Below are 14109 nucleotides of genomic sequence, written 5' to 3'. Positions count from 1 at the left end.
CACTCCTAATGAATGAGTGCTTTACCCAGGGGCTATATGGTTTTCACCTTCATTGATGTGGGAATAGGATTTGCTAGCAGAGCTACGAAGCAATCACAGAGCCATTGCCCAAAATTTTAGTGCCATAGGAATGGAAAGTAGCAAGAATTATAACTGTATACAAGGAAAGAGAGAAAAAAGAATGCTGAAATTATAGGGCTCTATCCATTTTAAGTGCTGCTTGTAAAGCTTATTCCTCTATCATTAAAAGGAAACTCCAGCCAATAGAAGAAACATATTACGAGAGGGCAATGTGTCTTTTGTAAAGGCAGGTCCTGTGTAGATGCAACATTTGTTTCAAAACAGTTGTTAGAAAAGAGAGGAGAATTCAACAAACTACTTTTTATGCTCTTCCTAGACTATGATAAGACCTTTCATGTGGTAGGTAGGATGACATGGGAAATATTCGCTGACTACAAGGTACCGCCAAATTTGTTGAATTCCATTAAATCATTAAAACACCAAAATTAGTATAAATGAAGAGTTATTGACTGTAAACCAGGAACTAAAACAAGGGTGTCATCTCTCACCAATCCTTTTCTATGTATACAGAGTGATTAACAGGTATCTGCGCACTCATTGTGGGTGTAATGTTTGCATCAAAATTAGAGTAAAATCTTAAATAAAGATTTGTCTGAAATTGCTTTATTACTGTGAGATGCAGTGGAGTAGGGATCACAAGTGCAACACAAATGACACAAAGTTAATTCTTCTCTGAAAGCAGTAACATGAAGGGACCAAAATGATGTCTGTGTAGATGAAGACAGTGACGTGCTTGACATCTTGCTATTCTCAGAATCTTGCAGACTCCATTCATCTCGTTCTGCACTGTTGCCAGCCATTTTCAATTCACTGCTGTAGTTTTACTACATTCTTGACTACAACACCATAAAAAAAGATCCCTGAGATGGCCACAAAGGTACAAGTCCAGGGGGGCTAAGATCTGGAGATCTGGCAGGCCAGACAGCTGCTCCTAAACGACATATCCACTTACTGGATAAGAAACCTGAGGTACTCTCTTGGCTCCCAACTGAAATCTCCAGGGACACCATCGTGCATAAACCATAATGTTGGTTTGTGTAGTAAATGGGACATCATGAAGCAAGCCACCTAATTCATTTTCCAAAAACTGTCAATACACTCTGCAAGTCGGTCACTGTAAAATAACATGCGGTCCGCGTAACTGGTTGTTTACTATGCCAAACCAAATCAACTGAGCAGTGTAGAGGGGTGTACAAAGCAATGTCAGTCAATACGCAGGTGAATATGACATGCCAAAAGCCTTTACTGGCCCATCGTGTAATGCCTACCTCAAATGATGTTATGCATAACAACTCAGAAATAAAGCAATTTCAGATGAACTTTAACATTTTACTTTTGTTTTGATGCATACATTACACCAATGAAATATGTACAGCTACTTTTGAATTTCCCTGTATATATCAATAAGTTTCTAGAAGAATGGTATTCTGCGTACCCCAAGGAGATGGACCTGGAGAGGAAGAAATTTACTGAAAATGTATTTAAATTGAATAACATTTTACAAACTTACCAAACATTTATATCTGTAAATGAAACTAAAGTAATGGCAATAGAAGGGAAACACGCAAGAAGAGCAAAAATAGTTATAAACAACAAAATAATAGCACAGGTAAATTCACTTACATATCTAAGTACAGGGATGTCATTGTACAAAACTAATTCAGATGTGGTTCAAAATATGCAGAAATGAAAATAAAAATAAATAAATATAAATGGTTTTCTTTATAAGACAGTACTTTGTTAGGAAAATGGGGTATGGAACAGCCAATGAAGAAATTGAGAGAAGAGTGTAAAACATTGGCCTTTAGGTCAACATGAATAAGACAAAATATCTGGGAACAGGACAAACAAAGAGAGATTTGACCCTGGAAGAAGAATGGGGATGATTACACGTACTGAAGAGTACAAATATCTAGGAATAAAAATCACACAAGATGATAAACAAGATAGAAATTAATTCCGCGTGGGAACGTCAAATGGTAGGTTATTTGGTCCTCGGATCTAAAAGGAGACCAAAGGAAAAAAATCATCAAAATAGGTATTAGAATCATAATGACACACGGATTGGAAGTATGGACTGTTTAATCCCAAGTAATGAAAAGATTGACAGCAACTGAGATGGACTTTTCAAGAATGACTGCAGGATATTCACGTGGAAAAGAGTCATAAATGAAGTTATCAGAAGGCAAATTTATGTCAGAAGTGCAGCTCACCTATGGTATAGACATACAACAAGGATGTCAGAGGAAAGATTGACTTGAGGGTTCACGGAATGGGAACCACTAGGAAAGAAGAAAAGAGAGACAACTGACCACATTGATACAAGGAATTCAGGCATTAATTAGAAGAGATATTGAAGGAAATTTATGGACAAGTAGGCACAAATGAAGAACAAATATTCAATTAAGTGTACAGTCTCCTCCTCCTGACAAAGTCATTCTCTACTGTGCATTTCTCACAGTGTCCTGTTAAATTAACTTTACTGAGAAAGATGTGTCCTCTGCACTTTTGCTAATGTGACCAAGAGAATAGTGCCCTGTCTAATTTCTCAGTGTTCTGTTACTTAGTTACATCTGACACATAAATGGTACAAAGCAATACAGAAATGTGAAGGATTCAATTTTTTAAAATATTTGTTGACATATTCACATCTTTACTACTTTATCATGCCTTTCAATTTGTGGATTGCATCTTCCACTATTGTTATCAAGGCAAAAACTGGGAAATGTTTGGAATAATGTGGGAAAAGTTTGCTTGTTGGGAATTCAGTAGTGAAATGTGGCAAGGGAAATGACTCAATGCTGATTAAACCTCTTCCTTTTGTAAGTTGCTGTTGTCAAGTCACCTGTTTTTCAGTTATCTTTGTGCCCACAATTATTGTCCATGCATGCAAAAGATGTACAAAAATCTGTGTTTACATATTCTCTCTCTCTCTCTCTCTCTCTCTCTCTCTCTCTCTCTCTCTCTCACACACACACACACACACACACACACACTAATGAGAGAGGTTCTTATATATTTATAAATATTTCATAGAAACTGGCTGAGCTATGATGACCCACAATCCATCACCACAGTGACGACAAAGGCATTGCAATCTCACAGTAAAGTTGCCAGAACTCCAGAGAGCTGGAACAGAAGCGTAATCGAGCCTGGTGGTCTAACAGTAAAGCAAGTGCTTGAAAACCAAAAGGTTCACAGGTTTGAATTCAGGTTGGACGACGGAATTTTATTTTCATTTTGCACCCTAGCAATCACTTCTCAGTGATGTGGAGATTTGCCAGAAATGAAACTTGTTTTGGATTCCACTTTAAATTGTAGCTAGCCTTTTCCCGGTTGGATAACTGCCAAGGGAGATGTAAGTTACTGAAGTGACGTCCACATGAAAGACTTGTATTTGGACACTAAGCCATGTGAAATTATTATTACCAAAATCTGTATGTACATTCATTCATTCTTCTTCTATACATGTTGTAATTTAAACTCTCCACAGCCTTTTTCTGCTTATACATACATGAAGGCTAATCTCAGGAATAACTGTAAGGATTTTGATGAAATTTTTCACTAATAGATACATTAAGTCATGAGAAAGGTTCATGTATATAATTTCTAAATATATCTTTCCAATTGGTTGAACTAGAATGAATTCCAGTCCCCCTGCCACATTTATGTCTTTATGTAAATGCTAATGTCAGTAATGATTGTAGGGATTTTGATATTTGCAGTGGACTGCCTCTGCAGTCTGCAAGCTCTCACGAGGCACAAATGTTACATGTACTATATTTAATTGGCTTTTGGAGCGACATCATGTAGCAATATTGGGGGCTGCAAGTTACCGTGCTACCTACAGTGGCAGGAGCAGTATCTAGTGATGATTTACAGCAAACGGCTGGCTCTTAACTGCCAGCAAACAGAAAGTAGCCACAAAGGTGCAGTGCCTTTGATGAACAGTTTGCGTTGTTACCGGGATGCGATTGGGCAGTCTGATGACACCTTTAGATGTTGCAGTACACCATCAAGTGGCATGTGGCATGTGCTGCTTAAATCATTTAATTTTTTGAAAGTGATGATATTGTCACCCGATGTTGTACTCTGACCTTTTTATCAGTGCTCAGTGTACAAAATTACCTACATGCCACACATGTTGACCAGCTGTAGATACTTAATGCTACTCGTGCAAAGCTGGGTTGGGTCACTAGGCTTCTTATCATTATACATTTTCAACACTTTATCCTTGACACATACGCATTACTTCGGAGATATCTTTCATCTTAAGGATCAGTTAATAATGATTTCATGTGAAAGAATTGTCATCAAAAAAGGTTGCTTACCAGATAAGCAACCGTTTTAATGTATAGAAACTGCTTAAATTTATAAATATAATTATGTGGAATACTTAGAACTTTGTTATTCAGTAATCCTTTGTGTAAGAGTGGGCATTTCAAATGTTTTCAGTTACAGTTGTGTAGTGGAACTGAAAAAGCATGTGAAGCCTATGGCTTTTGGGTTGTTATTGAGTAAATCTATTGTTGCAGTTAGATGTTAAGAAACAAGGTTTGGTGTTATGAAAAAGATGAAAGTTAGGGTGGTTTAAATTTATAAAATATTTAAGTTATAGCAATTAATCCTTACAAAATAACTTAAAATTATGGCATAAACTGATAGTAAAGAAATTAGATTATTTGCATTATCATTATAGACAATACTGTGCAAACATTAGTGTTTTTGTTTATGTACTTCAAGTGAAAAAGTATAGCACTCACAATTCTTAGGATTTTGAACATCTCTTACAGTGTAACCCATTTTTTTATTTTTGGAAAGACAGCAAATAAGTAGAAGCAGATTGCTTTGCAGCATAAGCACAATCTTCTACAGTTCAACACACAGAATGAAAGAGGTCTGATGAATACAAGCAAGAGTTATGTACCTGATGAGCCATAGCTGTCCCTTCCAGGGAAGCACCTATCATTTTGCAAGTCATGGGCTGTAGCAGTTGTGTCATTTACAAACAAGTGTGGAGCGTGTTTTCAAGTTTTTGGATAAGTGTAAATGTCTTTGAACTGGTGCTTGAATAGCTTTCATTCTTTCGGTTTAGTCAACCAGTCAAAATGTATTCTATTATTTTATGCTTCTGTAAAGTTAACTACACACATCAAAAAAAAGTTTTGCATCACATTGGTTCTGAGAGTTCTGGAACCTGTACAGATAATTGGAATAGAGGTCAACATAATCATCATTTCCACCCTTTTTATTGCACATGAAAACCCCATATTGCATGTTGTACCACCATACAGGGAGACCTCCAGAGGTGGTGGTCCAGATTTCTGTACACGCTGGTATCTTTAATACCCAGTAGCACGACCTCTTGCATTGATGCATGCCTGTATTTGTCGTGGCATACTATCCACAAGTCCATCAAGGCACTGTTGGTCCAGATTGTCCCACTCCTCAACAGCGATTAGGTGTAGATCCCTCATAGTGGTTGGTGGGTCACATTGTCCATAAACACCCCTTTCCCATGTATCCCAGGCATGTTCGATAGGGTTAATGTCTGGAGAACATGCTGGCCACTCTAGTCGAGCGATGTCGTTATCCGGAAAGAAGTCATTCACAAGATGTGCACGATGTGCGAATTGTCATCCATGAAGACAAATGCCTCACCAATATGCTGCCAATATGGTTATACTATCGGTCGGAGGATGGCATTCGCGTATCGTAGAGCCATTACGGTGCCTGCCATAACCATCAGTGGGGTACGTCAGCCCCACATAATGCCACCAGAAAACAGCAGGGAACCTCCACCTTGCTGCACTCACTGGACAGTGTGTCTAAGGTGTTCAGCCTGACTGGGTTGTTTCCAAACACTTCTCCGACGATTGTCTGATTGAAGCCATATGTGACACTCATCATTGAAGGGTACATGATGCCAATCTTGAGCAGTCCATTCGGCATGTTGTTGGGCCCATCTGTACCATGCTGCATGGTGTCGTGGTTGCAAAGATGTAAATCACCATGGATCTCAGGAGTGAAGTTGTGCGTCATGCAGCTTATTGCGCAGTTAGTCATAACACGACGTCCTGTGGCTGCAGGAAAAGCATTATTCTACATGGTGGGGTTGCTGTCAGTGTTCCTCCGAGCCATAATCCGTAGATAGCGGTCATCCGCTGCTGTAGTAGCCCTTGGGCGGACAGAGTGGGGCATGTCATTGAGAGTTCCTGTCTCTCAGTATCTCCTCCATGCCCAAACAACATAGCTTTGGTTCACTCTGAGGCCTGGACACTTTCCTGCTTGAGAGCCCTTCCTGGCACAAAGTAAGAATGTGGATGTGATTGAACTGTGGTATTGACTGTCTAGGCATGGTTGAACTACAAGCAACATGAGCCATGTACCTCCTTCCTGGTGGAATGACTGGAACTGATCGGCTGTTTGACCCCCTCCGTGTAATATGCGCTGCTCATGCATGGTTGTTTACGTCTTTGGATGGGTTTAGTGACATCTCAGAACAGTCAAAGGGACTGTGTCTGTGATACAATATCCACAGTCAATGTCTATCTTCAGGATTTCTTGGAACTGTAGAGATGCAAAACTTTTTTTGATGTGTGTATTTCCTTATTTACACTAGATTTTATCAGAAGATACAGTTTTACTTTCAGCTGTGCAGATTATTATTTGGTACTGCAAGGAAAAGACTAACATTTACCTCATAAAAGCGTAATGTACTTCACAAAGGTAGGGCACTGCACATGCTAAGACATTAGAGATGATGATGATGATGATGATGATGATGATGATGATGATCTGACCTTCATTTGTTAGGAATTGTCCTGGTTATAGTGCTATTTTTCTTTACATTTATTCAGGTGCCAGTACTTTATTCTGTATGCATCTTCTGTGGGATCTGCTGTCTTTATTATCTCAGTGGACTTAATCATGTGCAATTACTATTAAATAATTTAAGGAGTTAAAATAATATGGTTACCTGACATTGTCATAACAACTCAGTGCTTCAATTATTCATTACCATTTTTATACTCAGTGTAATAATTTATAATGTAGTAGAATTAGGTGGTAGTTAATGAAAGTAGTAAACTGGAAAAGGCTTATGTAACAATCCAATTTCATCAATCAAGGGTCTGCTTCCCTCATACCCCATACGAAATCATATTTATTCTTCTGTGAGTGCTTTTGTTTATTTCTAGAATTTATGCATATTTATTTCAGGTTCCTCAATACACAACCAAGATGATAACCTGGATGTTGACTTTGCAGTATTATTATTCTTTATGTCCTATTAACAGGTATAAATCTGTGATGAAATTGTTTTTAAAATTTGCAATTAATATTATGTTTGCATTCATTTAAATTGTTGAATGCAGATACACAATATAAACCGTGGGTGGCTAAGAGCACCCAGTTTTTGAAATGGGAACAAGATTAGCGCAGTCTGAAAACTGACATTTCATTTCATGTACCACATCAGCTAATTTTCTGTCAAAATTAATATTTCTCCTAGTGGAGGGAACCTCAGCAGCAAAAGAATTAAGCAGACTACAAATGTAAGCAAATGCAAACTAAGTCAAATGTCTTGTTCTTATTTCGATGACTGATAAACAGGTACTCATTTTTTAATCATACGGTAATATTCAATTTACTGTGATGTTCTGTTTGTGATACACTTGCACAGGTTATAATTAGGAATATATGAGTTTCTGAGGGCACGACATCTTGTCCCCAACTGGTGTAACATTGACATGCTGATGGTGGTTCTGTTCTTACCAAAGAGGTATTTTAATTTCCTTCATACACCATGGGAGCACTTGCATACAGGCCACTGAGTTGTCTTTTTGCACAGTTAAAGAGTCTTCTATTTGAAAAATAATTGCACAGAAGTTAATTTAGTTCTTCAGAGGAACAACAGAAATTGCCTCTAATGCTGCAAATCTAATTGTTATACCATATACACCAGGCAGGTATACATAGAAGTAAACGGTAGTTTTGAAACATAGATAACATTACAAAATAATTAGTCTTCAATTTTATTCAGATTGTTTACTTCGTAACTGGTTATCATTTTGGAAAATGTGTAATGTTGAACACAGCAGATGGTCAGATTGTGGACTCTCTTACAAAATTAATAAAATATATTCCATGCACAGCAAATAATGACATGAATAAATAATGTAACTTAATTAGTACATTCAAATTAATGAGAAAAGGAGTATTTTTAGAAACTACCATGAGTAGAGTATGAACTTTTGTATTTCGTCACTAAATCAGAACAACTGCTTGTCAACATAGTATTCCAGCTGTGTTACTTAGATTTGTACTAACAGTTCACTGGTATTCATTTTTAAGGACATTATTGGACCATTTATTCAGTGATCATATGCCATACATTATTCATTGTTGTGATGTGAAGGTTTGTCGTACTAAGAAGTGGACTTGAACTTTAGTAAACTGCAGTTGTCACCCAATTTGTGTAAGATGCCGAGAACGGGCTGCAGAAATTGTATCATTTCAATTTGTACAACTCTACTGAGGTAGCACTTGAATTTTAGGGTACCTGAATTTTAGGAGCTTGAATTTTTGATAACATTCTACTACATTCCTCATTATCCAGCCTGCTGTTTATTTGATATGGTGTATTGAAACACATTATTAGTATCTATTGAATGTGCAGCCATCATTGTGTTCAAAGCTGTAATTCACAAAGACAGTGTCCCTTCTCAGCATGTTTGTCATGATCTTTGACAAACTGGCTTTGTGTGTCAAATTGTGAACAAATATACAAAATATATTTTATTTATTCCATTTACTACCAGTAGTAAAACAAATAAATAAGAAAACTTCATCAGTACAGCCAGTACTTAAAATAACAACCACACCCCAGGAAAGATGTAGAGGTGCTGGGAATGCCGTCCTTTCGACTCATTATATCAAAACTAAATTGCTGTGTACTGTTTTATTGAACATCAAAGTTAGTTTCTCCACACTATAAAGGTACATTTCTTTCTATGGTGTCATTTCAAGCATGTGGAATATGATCACTTAGCAAATATATATATATATATATATATATATATATATATATATATATATATATATATATATTCTTTTGTCTGCCTTCCAGAATACTCACCTGTTTCTTGATACATTTATTTGTGTAACACAATGGATGTTGGCACTGAAGTCCTGCTGAATCTCAAGACCTGTGTGTCACTTATTACATATAGTGTCAATGCTAATGACTTTCCTCTTCTGTGTGGGAAGTGGAAGTTTAGAGTACATTCATTGTAATATATTGTCACAGAGGTGCTAAAAACGTAAGATAGTTGGCAGCTACCTCTGCATTTACATGTATGCATGTGTAATTGTCTCCTAATGGTTGTCACAGTGAAGGGTAAATGAGGCCGTATATCTTCAGAAACAATTTGTGTGTGTGGTTTATATATTTCCATTTGCTGAAGTAAGACTGCAAGAGTAAACAGAAAATATGTGTCTCTTGGTAACTGAATTATGCACATTTACCCAAATTTGCCACTATCTAGAAATAAAATTGGTCAAATAATAAAGAAATAAAGTTATTGATGCAAAATACCTAAATATTACCACATTTTTAGAAAAAGAGTCTATGCAGTGCGTTTGTTGGTAAAAGTGTTAATTGTAGAATATGAGAATTGTAGCAACTGGAATAGGAAGGAGTATAGTATGTTACTGTGTTAAAATATGTATGTTCTCTTATTTGTATCCTCCATAGAACTGCATTAATTAAGTATTTATATAAAAATGTGAGATGTATTGTATAGAGTTTCCAATTGCCAAATAAATTTTTTTAACAAAGTCTTTTGTAGTTATTTGCCTGCCTTTTACCATGAAGCTGAATTTACAAAAAGTTGACATAAAGTTACAGTATAAAGTTATACAAGATTGTTATGAATGATTCATTTCAGTATTATAGAACTCCAAAGCCATCGACTGAACTTGCTCATTCAGATTTTAACAAAAATGAAAAAGATAACCCCAGTACCTTAATTACCATGTTTGCCTTCATTGTCTGCAAGAAAGCAACAATAGCTCTAATTCAAGGGCTGTGGTCGAGAAAGGATAATCTAAGGCTGCTTAGGTGGAACCCAACGTAATAAATCATTGCAATTTTGCAGGTTTCTCTTTTGAGCTTATTAAAGAAAATGTATTATTTCTGTTAGCAACACTGGATGAGCTCCAGGGATGCGCTGATAGCGATTTTGATGTTGTGAAGGTACCAGGCTGTCAGTGAAGAGAAACGGAGTTCAGCTCCACATCTGTTCGACCAGATTTATGTTTTAAATATGGTAAGGAAAGGTCTGACTGAATGTAAATAATTTAGGAGTAAAGAGAACCCCTCTCAACAAGAGGAAATGTTGAGTAATTGACAGGCTCACAAAAGAAAAAATGAAACTTTTGTTAGCTTTCAGACGAATCTCTTAATGAGTTAGAGTAACCCCCCCCCCCCCCCACACACACACACACCTGTGCAGCATCATTGTGGCAGCTCAACACACAAGACCAAGATTGTTGTTCAGCTATAGAGTGGACTGGAGTGAGGGGCTGTATGGGGCAAGGTAAGTAGGGGGTGAAATAGTCAGGAAAGGAGGAAGGGGATAGGGAGAGTTAACTTCCAGCTCTGAGGTAGGCAGCTGGTGTGAGAAATAAGAATGCAGGATGGAGAAACAGCGGGTGCATGGTGTAAGGGTGCCACACAGGCATCAGAGCCAGTGAATTCCTGTGGTGCACAATGAAGGTGACTGATATAGAGCTGTGAATTGGGAGGGGAGACTGTTGGGTAGAGAGTGTGCATCTAGTGGGTTAGTGAAGATTGAGACCAGGTGGTTTATGGGAGTGAACCATGTGTTTCAAGGATAACTCTCATTTGTGTAGTGCTGAAAAGGAGGTAAGGATCCAAATGGCACAGATAGTGAAACAGCCATTAAACTCCGTATGTTGTGCTCTACTGTGTGATCCACCACTTGGTGGTCAACTTGTTCTAGGCTACAGTGGCCATTCGGTCTGGTGGAAACTAGATGATGGTCATGCCCACATAAAATACTGTGCAGCACTGGCATATGACATGGCTGCCTCTGATGGGATTGAATAAGTTTATGACAGAACTAGAGTAAGACACATTGGGTGGGTGAATTGGGCAGGTCTTGCACCTGTGTCTTCCATTGGATTATGACTCGTGTGGCAAGGGGTTGGGAGTGGGAGTACAACAGAGATGGAACAGGATGTTGTGTAGGTTGGTTCTGTGGTGGAATACCACTTCGGGGGGATGGGAAGGGTCATGGGTAGCGTGTCCCTCATTTCTGGGCGTGATATAGTTGCAGTGTCAATGAAGGACATAGTCCAGTTGCTCCAGTCTGAAGTGATGAGGAGGATGCTTATTTCAGCTAGTTCTTGGGGGGTGGTGGAAGAATTAGGAGTGTTTAAGGACTAGGCAGGGAAATCTGTTTGTGGGCCAGTGTAGGGTGGTAATGACTGTCTGCAAAGGGCTTTCTGTGACCGTACGTGTACTTAGAAACACTGCATGGGTGACCAGGCTAAAGAAGAGTGATTTGTGGTGTGGGAGGGATGACAGCTGCCAAAAATGCAGTGGGCTTGGTGTGAACAAAGGTATGGAAGGAGCCATCAGAGAGGTGGTGGTCAACATCCAGGAAGGTGGTAGATAAGGCTGAGGAGAACCAGGTTAAGAGGTGGAGAGATGTTGAGGTAGTGGAGTCAGGAGGATAGGTGTCTTTGCCATGGATTCAGATCATGAAGATATCATCAGTGAACCTGAACCAGACTAGGGATTGAGGTTTTGTGAACAGGTTGGCATAGGTGGGTTCCATGAAGCTGCTGATGGCTGTGCCATAGATTTGTTTATATAACTTACCCCAAATGAGAGGTAATTGTGTGTGAGGATGTAAGAGGTAATGGGTATAAGGCATTTGAGGTAATGGTTTTGGAGTCTGGAGGACATTGTGAGAGGTTGTATACAACAGCAGCAAAAACACTGGCATGAGGGATGTTGGTGTATAGAGAGGTGGCATCAACAGTGACGTGTAGGGATCTAGGTGGTAATGGGATGGGGATAGTAGAATTCAATTGAAGGAAGTGGCTTGTAGTTTTGGTGAAAGAGGGTAGGCTACATGCAGTTGGTTGGAAGTGTTGATTGAAAAGAGCAGATTTTTTTAAATTTTATTTATTTATTTATTTATTTTATTTTTTCTGTGGCGACACAGTAACCAGCTACAATGGGGAATCCAGCATGTTGGGTTTATGGATTTTTGGAAGCCTGTAAAATGTGGTTGTGTAGGGGTTCATTGGGGTAAGTAGGGAGATGGATTCAGGGGAGTGATTCCAGACTGGGCCTAAGGATCTGAGTGTAAATTTGGAGGTTATGTTAGACGCTTGGGATGGGATCACTATGGCAGAGCTTGTACTTGAGTCATCACAGTGGACAGCAGCCTTCTGTCAGATGGTCACTGTGATTCATCGCAACAGTGGTGGTGCCTTTGTCTCCAGAGAGGATGACTAAATCAGGTTGAAGCAAATGGCTGTTCTGTTAAGAGGTTTGTGTTGGGAGGATCCTGAAGAACAATGGTGATGCCTGGTTGGTGAGGACTTCCTGGAAGAGGACCAGGGGGTGGTTACGTGGGATAGGGAAGGTGCAAGGTTCATTATTGGGATTAGGTGGGCTTTGGTTGAAGTGTTTGGTAGCAAAGAACTGAGTGTTTGAAAGGAGAAGTCCATAAAATAAGAGTGTTACCGTATTAATGCAGCTTTTATTTCATATAATCCATTATTTCTCAGAAGATGCAGTTAGTAGTAAAAGAGCGCTTTGTAGGTGATTATGAAAGCAGTATGATGACTTTTCCTGAGTTGAATATTTCAAACATGTTGAAGTCAGCTTGGATATTTCTCTCTCTCTCTCTCTCTCTCTCTCTCTCTCTCTCTCTCTCTCTCTCTCTCTCTCTCTCTCTCTCTCTCTCTGTGTCTGTGTGTGTGTGTGTGTGTGTGTGTGTGTGTGTGTGTGTGTGTGTGTGTGTGTGTGTGTGTGTGTGTGTGCGCGCGCGCGCGCGCGCGCGCGCGCGCGCGCGCGCGCGCGCGCGCGCGGGCGTGCTTGCGAGTGCATGTGTGTGCTGACGCGTGTGTGCTTGCGGGCACGCGGGTGAGAGAAAGAAAGAAAAAGACAGAGGAGGAAGGGGGGGGGGGGGGGGTTCGGAGTGATGTCAAACTTAATGGAGAGCTATAATAAATTATCAGCAAAACAATGAGAGAGAGCATGTGCTTCAGGTTATATCACCATAAGTTTCCAGGGCATGACAAAATAGTTCATTAAGAAATAACAGATTTTAAAAGAAAATGTGATTATTTTTCCATTACTGCCTCACAAACTTTGTACATACTAGATTCATATGCTGTGTTACTAAAATTAATATAATAGTATTAATGATTAAGTTGAAAGCAATAAACTATTGGTTACTGAGCTACTTCAGAACAATATATTTATATTAAAAATAAATAAATGTTTACCTTTACTCAAAAGTAAGGGCTGAGGGCACTCCATCCCCTTTTCTCATTGAGTCCATATTACACAACTCATAATTTTTTTTAATTAGTGCAATAGATCCAAACTCTGTGGTAGCACAAAGAAACAAAAATTGTCCTTAAAGAGGAACAGCTGTTCTGCTGTATATCCTGCTCACTGAAGGTTACAACCAACGGAGTAGGAGGTACATGGGATATTGAAGGTTCTTTGGTGGGAATTTGAGGGAACAAGAAGAAGAAGAAGAAGAAGAAGAAGAAGAAGAAGAAGATGATGATGATGATGATGATGATGATGATGATGACTACCTGGATCCAAAGTATACAGATAACAATGAGAATATCTGATGCAGAAAGAAATACACAAAACAGAAATACCTGGAGGGGGTGGGCATGAACAGCATCAGAGTCTGAGCAGTCATGTGACATGGAGATGCCGTGTATACTTGTGAGACACCTTTA

At 38.8% G+C, this 14109-nt stretch overlaps 1 protein-coding gene across 5 annotated transcripts in view; it reads left to right on the top strand.

Annotated features, from left to right (window-relative positions):
- Positions 1-9921, top strand: part of LOC126299468 (isocitrate dehydrogenase [NAD] subunit gamma, mitochondrial) — a 115256-nt gene extending 105335 nt beyond the window's left edge. For 2 of the 5 annotated variants that reach the window (XR_007552814.1, XM_049991393.1), the window contains exon 11: positions 7303-9921. The gene's annotated coding sequence lies outside the window, so the exon portion shown is untranslated. Of the gene's footprint in view, positions 1-3117 lie in introns of all 5 variants that reach the window. The other 3 variants (XM_049991392.1, XM_049991390.1, XM_049991391.1) reach the window with 3 other exon arrangements.
- The last annotated feature ends 4188 nt before the right edge of the window (positions 9922-14109 follow it).

The sequence above is a fragment of the Schistocerca gregaria genome, chromosome X, assembly GCF_023897955.1.
Source record: "Schistocerca gregaria isolate iqSchGreg1 chromosome X, iqSchGreg1.2, whole genome shotgun sequence".
Classification (NCBI taxonomy): domain Eukaryota; kingdom Metazoa; phylum Arthropoda; class Insecta; order Orthoptera; family Acrididae; genus Schistocerca; species Schistocerca gregaria.
This window is presented reverse-complemented; position numbering and strand designations above follow the sequence as displayed.